Source organism: Ictalurus punctatus, chromosome 6, assembly GCF_001660625.3.
Source record: "Ictalurus punctatus breed USDA103 chromosome 6, Coco_2.0, whole genome shotgun sequence".
NCBI lineage: Eukaryota > Metazoa > Chordata > Actinopteri > Siluriformes > Ictaluridae > Ictalurus > Ictalurus punctatus.
Window position 1 is genome coordinate 17,780 of NC_030421.2, and position 22,105 is coordinate 39,884.

Below are 22,105 nucleotides of genomic sequence, written 5' to 3' on the forward strand. Positions count from 1 at the left end.
AGGCTCATATTCTAATGGCATCTGCAAGCACAGCCAACAACCTAAACAAAATAAAGTCAACCCAAAGTCAATCCGACGAATTAATCAATAGGCTAAAAGACTCAACCTCCTCCCTAATATCTAACTTTACCCTGTCCCTAAAATCTGGTTCCTCTTCCCCATGCCACCTTGAACCGCTCAATAGAATAAAAACTGCAAAATCTACAACCAAGCACAGGCAACTGAGAAGTCAACTAAATTTCTGAGCTATTGCAGTGCTTAACAGGTGCAGGCAATTGCACTTCCCTTGGCTCCCTGTCTAACCCAGCACTAACCCTGTTGGGGGGGGTCATTGTAAATTAAAAAAACCTAACCTTTGGACCAAGCATGCTATCAGACTCACAGTAGCACAAATTGCCAAACTCACTATGACCTCGGCAAATGTAGCCAACAACATAATCCAAACAATGGTAATCCAAAGAAAATCGATCTCAAAAACCCAAACCTGAGTCATCCTTTCCTTGGCACCTGCCCGGCCTTATACCCATCAAGGCATGTTAGGAAGGACGGGCAGGTGAGTGGAATAATGCCCAAACAGGCATAGAGGGTTGACCTGCTCAGTCCAGTGGCTCTCCCTCGTTCCGTCGCTTTCCACTCCGTCCACACCTGCTTGAGCTTGGTGTTCGCCTCACCCCTAATCATAACAACCTGCCCCTCAATACCTAGCTTCACCCCCTCCCTAGGATCCTGACCGTAGCCTTAAACACCTAGCCCTCACCTTAAACTGGGGGTTAACCTTTAAATGGTTAAATTGATCATAACCTAGTTTTAACATAAACCACAACCTACCCAAACACCTTCACCGAATGCTCAAAATAGATATATATTTAACCTAATCGTAACCTAATCCTTAGCCGGTTATAACCCAACTACAACGTAATTACAACCAAATCACAAACCGTAACCTAATCAGTATAAATAAATAACTTAATTTAAACCTAATCCTAATCTATTTATAATCTAACCACAACACAATCATAACCGATTCATGACGTCTCTCAAACCACAAACTATCAACACAAATAAATAAAATCAATCAATTAGTTAAATAGCCTAATTCCTCAAAAAAGTTCACTTATGTAATGCTTTATCGAAGGATTTAATAAATACCTTAGTGGGAACACGCCGTATTCCTCCCCAAGGCCCAAATCATTCCGGCCGTACCGCGGAAAAATATATATAAAAAAATTATCCAACTCGAAGCGAGCACAGCACCCTGGTTGGGTTGACGTACATTACAGGGACACAACCGCTGTAGAGATTCAATTTTAAAATAATTATTTTGCACGATTTTGAGCGTTTTTCCACGGCTAAAATACCGGAAGTCAGAGCGCACTTTAAACTCGCAGATAGCATCGGAGGTTATTTAAACCTCAACACGTCACTCACGTAATGTCTCTCCATTGTATCCAACACCTATTACAGCGGGGACACGTGGGGTGGCCCTCGGAAGTTCACTTCCGCTGGCCGCACCGACCGTACCACAAAAATATTAAAAATAATAAAATTATCCATTTCGAAGCAAAATCAACACCCTGGTTAGATTAAGACACAGTAGAGAAATATAACTGCTGCGATAATTTAATTGTAAAATAATTATTTTGCGCGCTTTTGAGCGTTTTTCATGGCTAAAATACCGGAAGTCAGAGCGCACTTTAAACTGCGAGATCGCGCAGAAGTCCATTTAAACCTCGGAACTCCACACATGTATTTTTATGAATGGATTAAATCACACACGTACATAAATAATTAAATTAATAACTGAATTGTAATCCTAAAGGCTCATAACTTATTTACAAACACCACAGGGGGAAAAAAAAAAAAACACTCCCATCCCAAAGATAGCGGGTTGTAACAGTATCATGAAAGTATATTTATGATATCACAGAGCAAACTCATGTAATGTGTGCTTTCCTCATTGAAATGCATGTGGCCACCTTCTGTTCCCGTCTAACACAGCTGACAGTAAATAATTTGTGTGGCCTAAACAGTGGTCCAGTAAAAGTGCACAAGAAGTATGCTATATATAAAGCACAATCCGTGCTAAACTCTAGCTTATGTTTGCAAAATTTTGTAAGACTTCTAATAATGTTTTGCTATTTATGATGAGCAGTTTTATACATGCAGTCCTGGCCCCAGTTTGGATCAATAAACAATGAGCATTTCTCAGGTAGAATTACAGTCCCTATAAGGTGTCCTTTCCCCCCCCTTAAGAACAAGCAGCTTCTTTATCATCCAGTTTAATTAACCTAAATGATCGTCTTAATAAAAACACAGGACTCAAAAGTTATGTTTCTTTTTCTATATTTAAATGCTATACAGTGCTTATAACCCAATAACAGTAAGTTGTTTTGTCTGTTAATTAAATGATTATAAACAAAGCCTATATTGTTGTTACATGTATGTTGCAGAATAAAGAATTAAACGTGCTGTATTTGACATTTTCTGCATCAGTACAATCCTATAAGCTATAGTATTAAGAAGAAAAGGTCAATCAGAGTTGGTAGTTTTCAGCTCCTTTCTCACACTTTCAAGGAACCGTGCATATTGGCTGCAGGTTTTTGCTCCCAAAATCAGCTAAAATTTCCATTGTCAACTGATTTTCATAAAAAAAACTTGTTTTGAAAAAAAGACCTAGTTAAACCAGATTTTTTTTTTTGTATAGTTAAGATACAGAAAAGTGTAAAGTATTATTTGATGAGACATTTGATGTTATACTCTGTCCATGCAATAACATGTTTATCATGATGAATACAGAAGCTGTCAATTGAATAGTATTTTTAGAGCTTTTTACAGTAGAGATTGTTTCAGAGCAACAAAACATCAGAGTTTTAGTGATAAGTGGTGATGAGAGAAACAGAATAGAACCTCTGCAGATGTAGCTCAGAGGGAAATGACCTGCACATTGTTCACTTATATTTACATCATGGAGTCTACTTCATCAGGAATAGAAAGGGCTCGTTAATAGTTATGATGAGGAAAGCAATAAAAAACATATACAAGATAATGAAACTTAAAATTGTTATGCATGTCATTTGATGTGAATATGTAAAGTAATGGGTGTACATTGAGCTAGATAGACTTTCATTACATGTGAGCTACAACAGCATTGTATCTGCAAAAGAAAAAGAAAAAAGCATCTCCATTGATTGACTTAATTTGGTGTAAAGAATAATCCCAGACAACTAAATGAAAAATAGAAGACTACCTCTCAAGAAATTTCCCCAGAGTGAACATATTATTCAACCTAAAATAACTAGAGCACTAGAGAATTACATGATTCGAGACACAGATAAAGCCTTAGAGCTCTTCTTTTTCCTCGTGAAACACCTTTCCGTCTGCTTGCTCTCTCCATTTCACTGTGATGTTCTCTGCCATTACATGGTCCTGCAGTTTCTGATTGATCTAAAGCAGAACAAGACATTTATTATTAAGAATGCAAGAGAGACACTAATCTCCTATGAAAGCTGTAAAGCTTACTGCAGCAACTGAACAGAAACAGTCGGAGTCAGATTACAGTACAGTGTGTAAGTGTCAGAGCTTGAAGACTCAGGTTCTAACTGCAGTAATGAGGAAGACGATGTACATTACAAGTGGAGTCTTGAGGAGGATGAGACCCACCTGATCAAAGATGGCCACCTTTAGTGCAGGATCACTGACATCCTGATTGGACTGCACTTTCATCCTTAAGATTTGTCTTCTTCCCGTTATTGCTAAATGTAGAAATGCAAAGACACATTCAAACACAAACATGAACACAATTAAAATAACATTTTCAAAATCAGTTTAAAGTTGTATAAAAAGGAGACTGAATAAAACTTTAAAATCACCTGAGTGACAGAAGAAAGGCATTATAGCTGAGCACTGTGCATCAGCAACCTGACCGTTATTTAAATAACCACAGGCTTCATTCTTCAGGGCATTATCAGGTTTTCCAGGCATCCAGCTAATGGTAGAGAAGGTGGTTTGGTCTGTCCACTTCCAGGTGTCTCTGAACAGACCAAACCAAATGGCCCCAGAGATCAGGCCCAGTATAATTGAGTTTTCTGTTGAATTTCTAATGCTGGCCAGATCTGTATGATACTGTCTGCAGTAACGCTGAGCATCAGGCCATGATCGTGCATAAGAGATGTAAATGTAACTTTGATTTCCAGTTTTATTGCCTGTGAGAATTAAAATCAACAACACACAATTATCACGTATGTTACTTATAATTTAAATGTATTGTCTCTTAGATGAGAAAGTTAAACAGTCCACCATTTTCTGAGTGCACTAAATGTCAATGTTCATAATGTTAATCATAATCAGTCTTTTTTCTCTGCTTGGTGTTTAGCATTTTTGCTGCTTTAAAACACAGTTAATTTTAATGAGAACACTGAGCGCACACAGTCTAGAATGTTTTATGAAGACAATCTTCTCTACTGACAAAATGTTAAATATATGCTGTTTACCATCAAAGCACACAAAGGGATATCTCAATGTACATGGCATATCATTCCAACCCGTTGAATACATCAGACCACAAGATTCTATTCCAGCATAGTTGTTGGGCTCTGGTGAAGACCACAGTCTCATGCTTCCCAGTGTCTCATTTCCCATGGACCAGCGCCAGCTATTGACGGCATCGTACAGTCCAATCCAAGCACTAGAACTGAAATGTTGTCTCTGTGCTTCATTCTGAAGTCGGACCATGTTATCATTACTTTCTATGATAGCCAGGTCATCGTGTGTGGCTCGGCAGTAAGCCTGAGCCTCACTCCATGTTTTCTGCTGCTGGATCAGATAGTACTTACGAGGAACAGAAAGGACGAGCGGGGTGAATCCTGTGGAGGATTTGTGCAAGGTTAGCCAAGAAATCAGAAATTGTCATTTTAATAAATTTAAACGTAAACATTTCCGTATGAAATCTTTTTTGCCATCTTTTTCTCTTGGGTGCAAGATATCTACCTATAGTCGATATGTCTGTAACTATCTAACAATCATGTGTTCTGAGTAATGCGATGCCTGTTGCTAGAGGAGACCTGTATCAGACAGTAGCTACCATGTGCCTCCATGTGCCATTTGAAGCCAGCATTGAGCAGCTCACTGAAAATTTAGCTGTGGTCAGCTACTGTTTCTCTCTCTCTCTCTCTCGCTCTCTCTCACACACACACACTTATTCTCTCACCTGTGAAAAACAGGAGTATGAACAGACGCTGCTCCATCACTGATGTGTTGTTGGGGAACTCACTAAGAAGTGATTAAATATGATTAAAATCCCTCTGCAGTCCTGATCAAAACAATGACTCCAGCAAGTACCAAATCAGTACATATGATCATATTTGAAGTTAAACACCAATTACTACAGGGGAGTTGTAGTCAAGAATGTAATTAGTGAATAAATATAATTCTTTTTTTTGTAACTGATAATCATGACTTGAGGGCTCAAGAAGAAAGAACAAGTGAAGTATCTGAAGCGAGTCACATCTAGATCATGAATATCAGAATAATTTAGAAACAATTCTAAAGTTTTGCTGTTGCTGACAGGAGGTGAGAATGTTGCTGCATTTATGGTGTTTAAAAGTTTTAAAGAAATATTTTAAACGCTATAACTTTTTAGGTTTATTTTAATTTGTGCTAAAACATCTGACTTTTTTTTATTAACAGCTTAAGCAGCAGCAAAGAGGTTTCAATTAATAATTTAACTATTTTTTAAAATGCCCTGCCTGCACTAAAATCACATAGCACTCTAAGTTCTAATTTTTTCTTAACAGTCACATTGAAAATAGACTAATAAATTTTAAATGGGTTTTAACATGAGTACAACAGTTCTAAAAACTAAACTAATAAACTATTTTATTATGTTTCAGTATTGTATTTCAATTGAATCTTTAGTTTGCACTCGTCACTGACATTCAACAGTTCAGGTATATATACCAACAAACCTTTTTTCAACAGGAGGTATACAACAATCATGAATGCTAACCTAATAATGAACTATGTATAAAAAATTAGTCGCTAGTCATAGTAGTAGTAACTAAGGGAATTCAGGTTAACACTACTGTGTCCCAGCTGATGATTTTTGATTGACATTATTTAAGACTCACAGGTCTGTAGGTGGAAAATATTTTTCAGGTCTAACAGCATTATATATTTTATACATTAAAATCTTTTTGCCATTTGTAGTAATTCTCAAAGATTTATAGTAAATTCATTAGTGACTGTTCATTGGTTATTTAAATGTTCTTAATTATAAATACCTTGTTTTAATATTTTAACATATGAAGAAACTTAAAAATTTAAACTCATATGTAAATGTTATATATATATATAAAAATAATCACACAGCTTTAAAGTCTAATGTAAATTTACATCTGATTCTTATGCTGTAGACTTTGTTTCTAAACCCTCAATCCATGAGTCTCTTTTTAAATGTAATCACCTGCCAATGTGAAGATCTCTACACAGCCCTGCTCTGTAGAATACAAATGTGCTAAAAAATTATAAATTATCCCCAATGTCAAGCTCTATAAATCATTTCCCCTAATTAAGTGGTAGGAATTAAGTGAAGTATCAAAGTAGAATATTGAGTCATACCTGAAATGTGAAGGAGGTAAAATATCAGTGTTTATAGACTTCAGTTTCCTACAGAGACGTTCTGTAGTATCTGACAAACTGATTTACTATTTATCTTCTTTTAGACTTGTTGACTTATTGTAAACACCTCCTCCTACTTTCCCTACTTTACAAAACAGAGTGGATGGAAATCTGAGATGGATGGGGCACGACAGAAAAAAAATGGAGGACTGGAAATGTTTATCAAGTTGTCTTTAGTGTGTAATTGGAGAAAGAAAGATTGTCCAGTTTTCATTATTAGAGTTATACAGCGCAAAGAAACTCATCATACTGAACTGTTATGGATACAACCTCATCAGGGCAGGTTTGGGAACCTGCAACACTAAAAACATGAATTATTTTTAATGACCAGGTCAGGACTAACACAAATCTAACATATTGTAGGGTTAAAAGTTTTATATCATGAATGTACACTAATTAGTCCGTTATATTGAAGCGTGGAAAAAAATAAATATCGTTTGAAAAATTATTTACAAAATTAAAGCCACAAAAATTGTGATTCTACAAGTATTTCATGCCCATTTCAGTATTTCAGTGAGAGGAGGCACAGCACACTCTGAGCTAAAGACAATTCTTATGTTCTTTTAACAGTTTAGATATGATACATGATGTTCTAGAAACTCTAATAACATTATTTATTCTTACACAAGTCATTTTAAAAATAGGCTTTGGGTGTAATTAATCTTTAAGTGAAATATTACAAATACAAACAAAATATTTTAGTCTCTGAATTAAACTGAGACTATATCAATTCATTTCTTTTCATTAACGCAAATATGTGATTATTTATTTACATTTAACTAATGATAGCCAGGCAGTGTGTATTGGTGACATTAAATGAAAACCATGTGCCTAGAGCCCTATCCAGAAGGGATTACATTCTCTGGGTGACATTTGTAATGCTATATTTTTTGTTTCGAACATGGCAAAACTCTAGATGGCCAGAAACTTGAGACGAGTGACTTGGTGGGTTTGTGTCACACATGATCATATGCTGTTTATATGCATTACTGGTTTAAATAGAGGACATTATAGAATCAATTGCATTAAATTCACTTACAGCTGTTCAGTCAGCCAGGGGAAGTTTATTTCTCCACCTGGGTGCAGGATAGAGAAGGGTGTTGATGTAGATTTTACTCATACCCTGAGAGATGTTGGGTGGCTCGGAGGGAGCATGGTGCAGACTTGCTTTAAGGTAAGTGGGAGCTGCTTTGTAGGTGAACATCGGTGTTTAAATCTGATGCAGGAGCTACAGGAAGCCAGTGAAGGGAACGCAACAATGGGGTGATGGAGAACTTGGACAGGTTGAACAACATTTGTCCAGCTGGATCAATTCTGGATCATTTGCAGGGCTCAGATGGTGTGTAGGGGCAGACCTGCAAGAAACCTAGATGACAGAGTTAGGTTATTAATGTGAGAAGAGAATAAAAGCTGGTTGTGTGTGTGCCATCAGGTGGTGTGGTCAGAGTGTTTTCCAGGTAGAACCTAACAAGATTTTGACATACACAATTGACTGTACCATGCGCTGTGGCTCAATGTCCACTGCTTAACTGTATTATGAGTAACATATATTTAAAATACCGGTGTGTACTAGTTCTACCAGGTTATTAAAAATTCTAAAAAGTCTTCTTGGAACTTCTTTGGTTAAAGCTTATGTTTGTACACTGTTTAAATAAGATGCCGATGGCGAGTTGAATTTTTGCCTGTGCATATTCTTAATAAATGAACTGAACCAATGAACACAATGTGCACAAACTACAGTATTACATCCTCAGTACACATTTTACTCAACTCTGAATGCGGCCCAAGAGGAGTTTAAAAAAAAATTAAAAATAAAAACCCTTCTTAACTGGGTTCTGCATGGCCAAGAGAAAAATCTCATAGAATGACCAAAACTGAGTAATGAGATATTCAAAATATCTGGGAAGCATTTACTACAAGTAAATAAATAGCATGGACATGCTACATTAAGAAAGAAAACCCCATAAAGTGAAGACAGACATGAATTTCCCAAATGATTCCACAGGTACAAGCAACAAATTAGCCACAAATACACACTTGCATGCCCAGAAAAGTGCACTCCCCTTTACTAACATGCACATGCCTTCCTCACTAGATCAACAAGTTGTATGAAACTGAGAAATTAATAATCTATGTAAGAAAACAAAAACAGTACAAGAAATATTTTGGTTGTGGTGTTGTCACTTTCGATTCTAATTAACTCCATGTGAAAATATATTTTAAAAAATGCCTGAAGGCTGTTGGTAGAACACTAAACCCTGAAAGAGAACATTTTACTACCAGTAAAATATCACTTGGCACTGATATGCGGAATTAGAAAAAATCCCAACTCCAGCCTGTGCATGTGTGTTAGCAGAATCTAGCCAATTTTGTAAACTCAGTGGTGTAGAGTGTGGTAAGGTGAGGGAGAACCACTTAAGCATGTTAGCGGCATGAATACACTCAGCCATGCCGAGATGGTTTGGTCCCAGGCGAGTAGAGTAAAAGGAGCAGAGTGATGTAAGGAGGTATTCAAAACAAATACCGTGTCATGGTCACTGTGTGACCTTATTGACTGTCTTGCATGGTACACACACATCCAGGTGTTAGATTAATGAATACATGAATTAATCAATTATGTGAGGTTTATAAAAATGTAATGTATTTACCATGTTATTCTCTCCTGTGGTTCTCATCATCAGTGTGTGTGACGCAGCCATATCATGAACAAGGCACTGATCCTTGAAGAGACACACACACGGTAAATAAAGGTGGTTCAGTGGAAAACACTGTAAACATTAAGATGTAGCATCACACAATGAATTTGAGATGTGAATAAACTAGGTTTGTTGACACCACAACCTCTGATCATTGCTTTATTAAAAAAAAAGAGTGAGTTATAATTACACTTTATATTCATTTATTATTATTATTATTATTATTATTATTATTATTATTATTATTATTAATAATAATAAATTATTATTATTATTATTATTATTATTATTATTATTATTATTATTATTATTATTATTATTATTCCTCATTTTAAATGTTATGGTCTGTGTTCATCAGGATGTTAATTAACAATTTTCAAATTAAATATTTTGATAGCAGAAAATGTCCGACACCCTGAGCGGCTGATTTGAAGAGAAACTGCGTCAGCTGCCTCTACCGTGTGACGTTTCATTACGTGTACCAGATGAGTTATGGTTCAAAATTTTCACACTAATATTCACGATCTTTTTAGATGAGGTTATTACAGTATTAATTGATGGCAGTAAAAATGGTGGTTAAAAAAAAAAAAGGATATTTGTTTTAAAATCTTTGTACCTTTTATACCCTCAATTTATCTATTTCTGTAAAACTGCTTTGTGACCATGTCCATTGTTAAAAGTGATACCAATAAAATTTATGTATGACCATGTATTTAAACATCTGTATTTTATTGTTCTGCTTTATTTTTAAACTTTGTCACAGTCTTCAACAGGAGACAACAAGCGCTTCCTGGAGTACCTTTATACTGCGTATTTATACTGAGTAGTGAGTTAGATGGGAGCTGAAATTTGGAGGTAAACCATCAGTGGGGCTCATTTATTAAGATGGAAATGAACAGGTTTATTTGTAAATTACACAAGAAATTTGGCATTAATGAGAATCCTTTAAGTTTGGAAAATCATCTGTATCTTCTCATGCTCTTATCTAAATTTACATATTAAAAGACTAACAAATGTAAACCTCGATTGTTCAGGATTCATTCCAAGAAATATTTGTCATTTGTGATGAGTTACTGCATTTTTATATACAGATTACGCTGAGATTATCTAGCTATTTTAATTACACAAACTGACTTGATAAATTTTGTGAAGCCCTGGAGTCATTGCTTGATATTAATGGAATTACCTAAAGAAATATTAAATATAAAAAAATTTTTAAAAGAAAAATTCATAAATGAAGACAAATAAGAATGCTGCTTCATAAAAGGAAGTCAATCTTCTTTTAATGTTGTTTAACCCTCTATTTATTAACAGTGTAATACAATCAGCACTTGTGACTGATAAGTGATTACTCTGATATGTCTCAAGCTGCAGTGTGCTGTATTATTGGCACATTCCTGCCAACAGTCTACAAAACACTTTGCTTCGAATAAAAGCATGATGAAGATTTGCCTGCATGATGTACTTGGTGCCCGTAATCACCATGGATCAGGCGATATAATTTTTGCCTCTGTGTTCATGTTAAACCATTTTCTTTTCACCTCATTTAATTCATATTTCAAGGGATTGTTATGCTGTTAACTGTATACATTTTATTGGCATAGATGTGAGTAAAAATAACTTTCACTTCTAACCACTGAAAATATCACAACTTTACTAAAAGATTAAATAAAACCATAACAAAGCACCTCATTTATTAGATTCATTAGTCTTTGTGACCTTCACAGACCCTTTTCCATATTGTGATGAAACCAAGCTGCTTATTTGTCTTCAGGCAAAATGGCTTATGCAAACCACTGTCCCTTTGTCCTACTTTTCATAAAACCCACTTAACACGTGCGCCTTCATTACATCGACATCTCTGTTAGACTCCATCCAGATGATTAAAACCTATATATATATATATATATATATATATATATATATATATATATATATATATATATATATATATATATATATATATATATATATATATATATATATATATAAATAAATGAATGAAGGTGTTGAAGGTGTAATGGGGGCATTTCTCTTGCAACATCTGCTAATAACGCAAGTTCCAGAAAAGTAAAATAAGATCCAAACAAATAAAAGTATGTGCATTTAACTTGGATGACTTCTTGTTACTGGAACTGGATCTGGATCCACTGCCACCCTGACCAGGTACTGAAAGATGACAAATTTCAGGGTGACAAATCGTCATTACACTAAACTGACACTGGGACTGGATGCAATACTGCTCCTTACTTGAGCCGATATCACACAAGAAAAAATGTGCTCGACTTCAAGGTCAGAATCGCACATAACGGAGACACGCCTCGCATGATGAACTCGCATAACGTCTGAATAGTGCTCAAGTCTGTAGTTATGTCCAGGGTCCGAATACCGTGTGCACAATTTCAGTATTAAATCCTCACTAGACACTTAAACTCTAAATATGGCCCAAGATAAATAAAAACTCTTAGTCTTAACTGGGCCCTGAATACCTTCGACATACCAAGAGAAAAATCTCAGAGTGACAAATTTTGCCAGCCATCATAATGACATAAAATTCAGTAATATGACATTCAGACTACTGGGGAAGGTTTTACTAGGACATGTATAGCATGGACTGGTGCTTCCTGAGTGCAACTAGCAGGGGACACACACAAAAAACACACACAAAGTGAAATCAGATATGTTTTCCCAAATGAATCCAGAGGTGTGCATATTCCACATAATGTACATATTAAAATGGCAAACATTACAAACACTTACACTCCTTCCACTATAGATCAACAATTTTTGTGAAGCTGAGAAAGTAAATGAATCCATCAACAGTACATAAAATCTGTTAGTTGTGTCATGTCATTTTTTAATATAAATCAGCTCCATGGAATTATATAAAAATGAATTTTAGACTGAAGCCTGATGGTTGACAACTAAACCCCAAAACAGAATTACATTTGTACCACCAAGGGAGGCCCCATTCAGCACAGACACGGTTCAGTGGAGGAAAGCCAACTCCGGCCCGAGTATGTGTGTAAGTAGTGTCCAGCTCAATTTGCGAGCTCAGTGGATTAGTGTTATGGTGAGGAAGAACAACTCAACCATGCAAGCGGCATGTATTCACAAGTCCGTAGGCTCCTAGTTTGGGGGGTGTGTGAAAAAGCTCAGCATGACAAGAGAAACTACTCATTAACAGATTAAGAAAAAAATGCTATATTGAGCAACAGAGCAGTTCATAGCTAACCCACAGGCAGATCAGTAGAGATTATAATAATAATAATAATCTTTATTTTATAAAGCACCTTCAAACGCTGTTTATGATGACAAGGCTAAGGTAAATGATAAGAAGCTAGTAGTGGGACCCCACTTGGCCACTGAGTTCCAGTGGCTCCAAAAGTATAACTATAAACTCACCACAGCCATGAAGAAATGACAGGAGTCAATAACCAGCTTTAGAGGAAAGGTTACCTGTAGATCTGACCATAGGTTACATAGATCCAAGATGCACAAGACGTCCAACATGGTATGAGTTGAGTAGAGTAAAAGGAGCAGCGAAACGTGAGAAGGTATTTATAGCAAATTTTATATAGTCATGTTAATTTCATGACTTTGAAACTGACACTAAACAACCCTAATCAACATCCAGCTCCAAACATTTTAGTTTCTAAACTGCAGCTGTTTGTAGTTCTTATAGGAAACAGCGCTAGAAGTAGTGTGTCTGTGACCTTCATAGTCTTTTTACAATTTGGTGATAAAATGAGCTGCTTATTTGTCTTCCTTCAGGCAAAACAGCTTATGCAAAACACTCTGTCCCTTTGTCCTACTTTTCATAAATTTCTGACTAAACCAAATCAGAGTGACTGACACAGAAAGATCTGAGTCTAAAAGTTTGCACACCCACAGGGTATGACATTTTGTGTGTTTGGTTATATAGATATTCCTTCATTACACTGACATCTCTGTCAAAATTCAGCCAAATCATTAAAAAGTGAACTATATAACATAGCTACATACCCACTCGCAGCACAAGGGGATGCGGACATACACATGGTCTGTTTGTAATTTTCCACATAAACCTTCAACGGTGCTTGAAAGTTTGTGAATTTTCAACATATCTGCATAAATATGATCTAAAACATCATCAGATTTGAAAAAGTAGATAAAGAAAACCCAATGAAACAAAGGAGAGAAAAATATAATTGATCATCTATTTACGGAGGAAAATGAGCCAATATTACATATCTGTGAGCGGCAAAAGTATATGAACGTCTAGGGTTAATTTGAAGGTGAAATTAGAGTCAGGTGTTTTCAATCAATGGGTTGAACAGGTGTGAGTGGGTGAGCATCCTGTTTTATTTAAAGAACAGGGATCTGTCAGAGTCTGATCTTCATAACACGTGTTTGTGGAAGTGTATCATGGCATGAACAAAGGAGATTTCTCAGGACCTCAGAAGAAGAGTTGTTGATGCTTATCGGGCTGGAAAAGGTCACAAAACCATCTCTAAAGAGTTTGGACTCCACTAAACCACAGTCAGACAGATTGTGTACAAATGGAAGAAATTTAACACCATTGTTCCCCTCCCCATGAGTGGAGGCCAACAAAGATCACTCCAAGAGCAAGATGTGTAATAGTGAAGGAGGTCACAGAGGGTAACCTCTAAGCAACTAAAGGCCTCTCTCACATTGGCTAATGTTAAATGTTCATGAGTCCACCATCAGGAGAACACTGAACAACAACGGTGTGCATGGCAGGGTTGCAAGAGGAACACTGCTGCCTATCTGCAGTTCAAAGATCATGTGGAGAAAATTATTGGAAAAATGTTTTATGAATGGGTGAAACCAAAAAAAGTAATCTTTTTAGGTTAAATGAGAAGCATAATGTTTGGAGAAAACAAAAACACTGCATTCCAGCATAAGAACCTGATCCCATCTGTGAAACATGGTGGTGGTAGCATCATGGTTTGGGACTGTTTTGCTGCATCTGGATCAGGATGACTTGCCATCACTGATGGAGTGTCAGGACATCTGTCCATGAACTGAATCTGAAGAGAAAGTGGGTCATGCAGCAAGACAACGATCCTAAACAAACAAGTCATTCTACCAAAGAATGATTAAAGAAGAATAAAGTTAATGTTTTGGAATGGCCAAGTCCAAGTCCTGACCTTAATCCAAAAGAAATGTTGTGGAAGGACCTGAAGCAAGCAGTTCACGTGACACCTCCAAGCCGATGTGCAGCACCGATCAACAATTACCCCAAACATTTATCTGCAGTAATTTCTGCACAAGGGGCTCACACCACATACTGAAAGCAATGGTGCACATACTTTTGCAACTCACAGATATGTAATATTGGATAATTTTCCCTCAATAAATAAATGACAGAGTATAATATTTTATCTCATTTGTTTAACTGGGTATCTACTTTTAGGACTTGTGGGTAAATCTGATTACATTTAGGTCACATGTATAAAGAAATGTAGAAAATTCTAAAGGGTTCACAAACTTTCAAGCTCCACTGTATGTTGCATCATCTGCCAACAACACAAGTTTCACAAAAATAAAATTAGATAAATAAGAAGTTCAAATGGCCTCCAAATATGAGAATAAACTCACCACAGCCATGAATAGATGATGGCAATCTATCACCAGCTTTAGAGGACAGGTTACCTGTAGATCTGACCATAGGTCACATAGATCCAAGATGCACAAGAGATCCGACATGGTGCAAGTTGAGAAGACTAAAAGGAGCAGAGAAACGTGAAGAGAAGGTATTTATAGCAAATACTGCGTCACGGTCACCGTGTGACTTTGTTGAAGGTCTCGGAATGGTACACACACTGGAGGATAGCCAGGTGTTAGACTCCACCCTTGGCCGTTTATAAGAGGTGAAATAGAGCACACTCAAAAACTTTGTAGTGTATGTATAGTAAATCATTGAATATTTAATTAATTGAATTACTTAACTGTAGGATTTATAATTTATAACAATTCTCATAATCCGTGTGATGCTTGTAGGGATAAGGCAAGGATCCTTAAGCAGAATCATCACATACCCACAGTCAATAGAAATATTACTAAGATGTCAGTATGTTGATTTACACATGGAATTTGATATATACATGAAAATTTGGTTGGCACCAGGACATTTACAGTTATTTCCTTAGCAAGAGAAGAAAGTGACTTATAATTATGTAACTTTATAGATTATATAAATTTTTTTAATTAATTATTTATTACTCATTGATATAAATAGTGATAGGTCTGTGTTGAGCAGGTTGATAATTAACAATAAGCTTTTCACATTAAACATTTTCATAGCAGAAAATGTCCTTCAGAGGTGTCTTTCCTGCATCTGAAAAACTGTGAAGCTGATTTTAAGTGGAAGCTGTTGTATTCAGTAAAGTAGAAATGTTTCAGATTATAAAGTTCAGTGTAAACCTAGTTTAAAAATATGATGGTTATCACAGTATTCAATTTTATTGGTATAGCGCTTTTAACAATGGACTTTTCTTTGTATGTAGAATACAAGCAGGGACTCCAGCAGGATAGCTATGACAGCATAACTAAAAGGGAGAGCCAGAAGGGAACACAGACATGAGGGCTCCCTGGGACATAAGGCGGCCAGCCACCCCACCATCAACACACCTGGGTGAAGGTGGGGTGGGGGGTTGCGACAGCATCCAAACATCCCAGTTCACCACAACAATATGTCCCGCTGCTGCATTCTGGACGAACTGGAGGTTGTTTTATGCACCTACTGGAAAATCCAGACAGTATGGCATTACAATTATCCAACCTACAGCTAACAAAAGCATGAACTAAATTTTCTGCATCGTTTAGTCCATCCATCCATTTTCTGTACCGCTTATCCTACGAGGACTTAGGGCACAAGGCTGGGGACACCCATCACAGGGCACAATCACACACGACAATTTTGAGACGCTAATCAGCTGATATTGCATGTCTTTGGACTGATGGAGGAAACCAGAGTACCCAGAGAAAACCCCTGAGGCACGGGGAGAACATGCAAACTCCTGGAGGTGGGAATCAAACCCTCAACCATGGAGGGTCGAGGCACACGTGCTAAGCACTAAGCCAGGGGTTCCCAAACTTTTCCAGGGTAAGGCCCCCCAAATGGCATTAACATTTGACTGAGGCCCGCCCATTTGCAAGATGTCTTTAAAACACAAAAATACAGACTACTGAATATATCCCCCTTTTTTACATCTTACATCTTTACATTACATTAGGAATTGATTGTGTGTGTGGGGTTGTCTGAAGGAGAATTTATTTTTCACACCAAATTGTTGAGCCCCCCAGGCGCCCCCACTTTGAAAAGCACTGCACTAAGCCACCATGATATTATCTACATGAAATACATACATTTTTTTTATTAATATTTTCTTTTTGTTGACCGTCTTGCCTATCTTGGATCTTTGAAACGCCATTGACTACTTAATTACACTTGCACCTACAACTCACATAGGTCTTCAACACATTTTGAGAAAGGCTGTATGTCGAAATGCATCAGTGTGGCTTTTAATTCTTGTTTGTTATTTGGCTAGTCACTTTAGGACAAAGGCTTTTTAACTTTTGTACCAGAAGAAGTACCTTTGATTGGTCCTTTTTTGCATTTTTCATGACTGACACCCAAACAAAGGGCACCTTCTGTGATGAGGTTCATCCAGTAAGCAGCATTCCAAGATGTCTCTTTCTAATCACACCAAGGTCTTTTACTGCTGCACATGATGAAACAGAAAGGCCATCCAGAGTTACTGTGTAATCAGAAAGCTTACTTCTAGCTGCATGTGGTCCTAATACAAGTATTTCTGTCTTGTCAAAAGTACTTCCTACTCAATGCATCAACCATGAATTGTGCTTTATGGTGCGGGATCGGCCTGCTTATGGTGATTTTAAACATTTTACTCAAGGACACAACCACGGCTATGGTGCTGGTGGCGTGGCCTGTGAATTTCAATAAAGCAGAGAATTCCTAATGTTATTTTGCAATCGTATACCTTCGAACTATTCAGCGGGTGTAGACTCTATACCGAAGTATCTCAGAACAAATCCGAAAAAGGCATTACTCGGACAAAGCGGAAGTATATCGGAAATTATTTTTAACCTCGCACAGAAATTTGAGTATCTTTCACCTTATGCATCCAAAATTATTCTTGGAGATTTTATTAACTGTCCCACTAAAAAGGGCCTGCGTACATACTACCAGTACGTAAACTGTCCTACTAGAAAAAATAAGACCTTAGACATTTGTTTTGGAACTGTCAAACACACCTTCACTGAATCCCAGCTCCCCCCACTAGGGGCATCTGACAACAGTGTGGTCTATCCCCACCCTGTATCAGAGGCTACTAGAGAGGGAGAAGCCTTAAAAAAAAATAAGATAAAAAAAATAACAACAACAACAAAAAGGAGTGTCAAAGTGTGGAACAATGACAGCATAATGGCTCTGCACATTATGGGAGGTCTTCAATAGCACTGATCTCAATGATCAGGTTGTAGCAGTGTCTGATTACATAAATTTCTGTGTAAACTCCAATTCCTTCCAAGACTAATTTTATCCAAATGATAAGCCTTGGGTATCTAACAAATTAAAACATCTTATAATTCAGAAGAGAAAAGCTTACAGAAATCAGGACAAAACAATGAGAAGGAATAGACAGAGACAGATTAAAAGACAAATAAAGCTGGAGGCCACACTGGCATCTGGCAATCCCACAGAGACATGGCAGAGAATTAAAACCATGACCAATGTTCCACATGGCAGGGGAAAACCCTACAATTGTAATGCATGGTAGTGAGGGAGTGGAGATGGCAAACCAACTCAACACCACTTTTTGTAGTCACTTTGAGAGTGACAGTAGTGCTGAGGCTACCACTGTGATGCCTTCAACTGCCCCCCTGTCAACTTTTCCCCATCAATGAATCAGAAGAAGTCCTTCATCTTTTTAAGAGTCAATAATCCACAAAAAAGCCCAGGCCCAGACTATTTGTAGAACTGTCCTAAAGCACTGTGCTGACAGCTAGCACCAGTCTTCACTGACATTTTTAGGTCTTCTTTTAATATTTTCAAGATCCCTACCCTATGGAAAACATCTGGGGCAGCTGTGGTTCAGGTGGTAGAGCGGGTTGTCCACTAATCGTAAGGTTCGATTCCTGGCCCGCATGACTCCACGTGCCGAAGTGTCCTTGGGCAAGACACTGAACCCCAAGTTGCTCCCGATGGCAAGCTGCACGTCAGCTCTGCTACCACTGGTGTGTGAATGGGTGAATGAGATGCAGTGTAAAAGTGCTTTGGATAAAAGTTCTATACAAGTGGGCCATTTACCATTTATGGAAAACATCTACAATTGTACCTGTGCCAAAAAATCCCAGACCCATAGGACCCAACGACTTCTGACCAATAGCAAAGCCAAATATAATTGTATACACACACTTTTTAAATCAACATTACTTTTCTTTAAAAGACAATTTACAATTTAAAATGTAAACTCTAATTGTGGTGTAACTAAATTTCTGCACAACAGTCTGTCAGGGTCGATGGTCACAGACAGGGGCGTAATCCGGCCTGGGCATTCGGGGCTTCAACCCCGAAGATTTTTTCTTTAGCCCCAAATAATTCTCCACTTGAAGCAGTTTGTAACTACGTAACTGAACTTCAGTCAAAAGACGGCAGGGTTGTGATTTTATATCTTCAGTGAATAGAGGCAAGACCAATCAGACAGGATTTACAGGAAAATATGGGGAAATACTCATGTCTTATTGGCTGAGAGCTCTCAATTCTGCTAAACACTAGCTCACACAGTTAGTAAGGGGGAAAATTGATATAGCGATTTAAAAAGTCTTTAAACCAGTTAAGGGTTTGAAACTGAAACACTAACATTCTCTGATGCTGAGCAGGAAAACAAGGTGTGTAAATGTCTGAGTTCCAAGTTACGTGAACATGATATGAGCAGAGCATAAGGAAAGATAAAATGTACTCTTCATGGCTCTGTAGCAGCTGAATGAGTCGGCTCTATGAGCCGGCTCCTTTGAGCGAACTATGGGAGCCGATTTAGTTTTTTAAGTAAATTAAATTAATACAAGACCGAATAATAGGATGAACTTTTTGCCACACTGCTCGGCCACGTGCACTCCATTCACTGACTGAACGATGTGTTGACGTATGTGTGTGTGACAAGTCACGTGTGAAAACATTCTCCATTTTAATACATGTATTTTAATAACACAACAAAGGCAGAATTTGTACAGTAAAAATGTCATATGGAGCATGTCCTACTGACACCCTTCAGCCATATTAGACCTGTACATCCAACAGTGAAATAAATACAACTTTTTGTCCAATTTTCACATTTTTAAAGCAATCAGCCCACACATACAAGAAAATGCATGCAAACAGTCTATTTAGAAGCATGTTTCTTTCATGGACAAGAATCTGGGCTCAGCTCCAGATGATTAACAGTCTAGCCAACACCCCTAGTGCCAGATGCATCACCAGTTAACTGTACATAAATTGAGGACTCCTATTAAAGGAATGTTGTTGTAAGGAAGATAGTTAGACCGTATTGGTAAACAGTGTTATTAAAAAGAACATGTTATACAGTGGTTGAAAAGGTTTATTGGGATGGATTGTCAGTGGTGGCTATTCTATCGTTTCTTGTACTGTGGCAAGCCTTTAGGTATATGGTCTGAAGCCCTCTTATTACACTCAAACTGCAAAGACCTGACATTGAAAAAGCTTCATTCATTTTTATGCGATTTCTATTACATCGACATGTGGTATTGAGATCCCATATCGACTCCATTTTGTTTTTTTAAAAAGTCAATACGCTGTTCGAATGATACGAAGGTCTGTTCGTTCTTAACCATGTGATATGTTGTGTTGAGTCTCTCGATGTGCTTATAATCCTCTCTGTTCATACATCTCACCATCAAGATCAGTGGATCAGATGAAGGGTTTTCGGCAACCCTTTTAGCCGCCATGCACGCTATGTTCTGTTGGCTTTTATCGTGAGCGTCGAGGTTTTGCTTGTGGTAATTGCTTGTTCCAACAAAAAAGACTCCCGACTTGTCTGCTTTTCTTGGACACTGACGGCAAACTTTGCAAAACATGACTTCATTTTTTCATCATGTTGTACCCATGTAAATGTCTGCTTCCAAGATGTTAGAAACGGACGTTTTCCTTTTGCCTCAATTTGAAGCTGCCGCCATGTTGTCGTCTCTTTGCTGTTACCAGGTGACATTATTAAAGCAACATTGCTCACAACATCCAATAAGGTTACCAAAAATCAAATCTCTGCTTTCGCAGATTATATTAAATAAATGGGACGGTGCTGTATAGCCCTTTTTTCTTTTCTTTTTCTCCATTTAGTGCTGATTTGTACAAAAAGGACGTCATGGATATGAAGAAAATCCTGGGTTTTCTCATTTGGTTAAACAGGCAACTTTGTAGAGAGCAACGCGAGGGTAAAACGGGATCATAACGTAATTTCAGATGAAGGATGTATCGAACGTGCTTTAAATAAAGTAAAATACATTTTTTAAAATGGAGTCGTACTGCATGTTTGTAACGTCCATCGACCAGTGAGCAGTTCTGTAACCCTTTAACGCCGTTCGTAGACAGCTTCGCTCCATCATACTGATCTGTATGACTCCGGGAAAAGAGTTTTATGATTATATTTAATAAATATCTCATTCTTTTATTGTGCAAAAAAAGGTTACCAAAAAGGATAAAAATTAGGATGTTCATGACATCGCAAAGTTATCGGTTAGAAGGCTTAAAAACAAAAGCTATTTCTCGATTCTGAGATGGCATATTCACAAATGGTCACAAGCAAATTAGAAAATTTAATGACGAGGCACCACTGGCCCAATCCGGTCAGTGATGATCCCGGCTACTGTCCTTAACGTCTTTCACGCTGTCCCGGGCTATCGGGCAGACCTTATTGTCGAGCCCTTATTCACTAAAAATATAGAAAAAATTTCACTTGTTCTACAAGCCATTAAGATTTTAAACATGTAATACACATAACAGTAAGCAGGATGGTCAGCTGGTCTGGCCAGTCTATCTGTATGAGTAGGTTTGTTGGTGACTCTGATGTTTGTGATAAGATGTCTTGTGATTATGCTGCAAAACAATTTCCTCATGGGGTCAAAAAGTAATCTGATCGGATCTCTGACATTCCTCAACTTTATTAAGCTGGTGTCCATCATCTGGCTTTTCTGAAACATACAGCTGCGTCTTTTTTTTTTTTTTTTTTTTTTTTTTTTTTTTTTTAACAGTGGAAGCTAATTCCATGTTTATGAATAATTTGACCCAGAGGCAGCATATATAAAGAAGCTTGTGAAGCACAAAACTCCATTTACTTCTACGAACTGATATTAGACTGATCGTCAAGACCTGAGCCAGGAGAGGACCGTTCCCTTAATGCCAACATCATTTTCTAATATAACAAGGAGAACAGTATGATCTATAGTATCAAAAGCTGCACTAAATCAAGTAACACAAGCAAGGAGACAACCCTGATCAGAGGTCAGTAGTAGGTCATTAACTACTTTAACTAAAGCTGTCTCTGTGCTATGATGAGGTCTAAATCCTGACTGATATGTCATGAATCTTGTTCCTATGCAAATATGAGCATAGCTGCTATGTACAACCTTTTCTAATATTTTTGAGATAAAGGGGAGATTTGATATTGGCCTATAGCTGGACAGTTCAGAGGGGT

At 37.3% G+C, this 22,105-nt stretch overlaps 1 protein-coding gene across 3 annotated transcripts in view; it reads right to left on the minus strand.

The window, feature by feature from the left end:
- Positions 1 to 1,954: 1,954 nt before the first annotated feature.
- LOC108266876 (zinc finger protein 883) overlaps positions 1,955 to 22,105 on the minus strand; it is a 39,832-nt gene continuing 19,681 nt past the window's right edge. The window contains exons 8-15 of one of the 3 annotated variants that reach the window (XR_008396510.1): positions 14,976 to 15,100; positions 9,324 to 9,395; positions 6,616 to 8,041; positions 5,207 to 5,268; positions 4,491 to 4,862; positions 3,870 to 4,202; positions 3,661 to 3,752; positions 1,955 to 3,444 (exon numbers count right to left, since the gene is read on the minus strand). The gene's annotated coding sequence lies outside the window, so the exon portion shown is untranslated. The remainder of the gene's footprint in view (positions 3,445 to 3,660; positions 3,753 to 3,869; positions 4,203 to 4,490; positions 4,863 to 5,206; positions 5,269 to 6,615; positions 8,042 to 9,323; positions 9,396 to 14,975; positions 15,101 to 22,105) is intronic. The other 2 variants (XR_008396509.1, XR_008396511.1) reach the window with 2 other exon arrangements.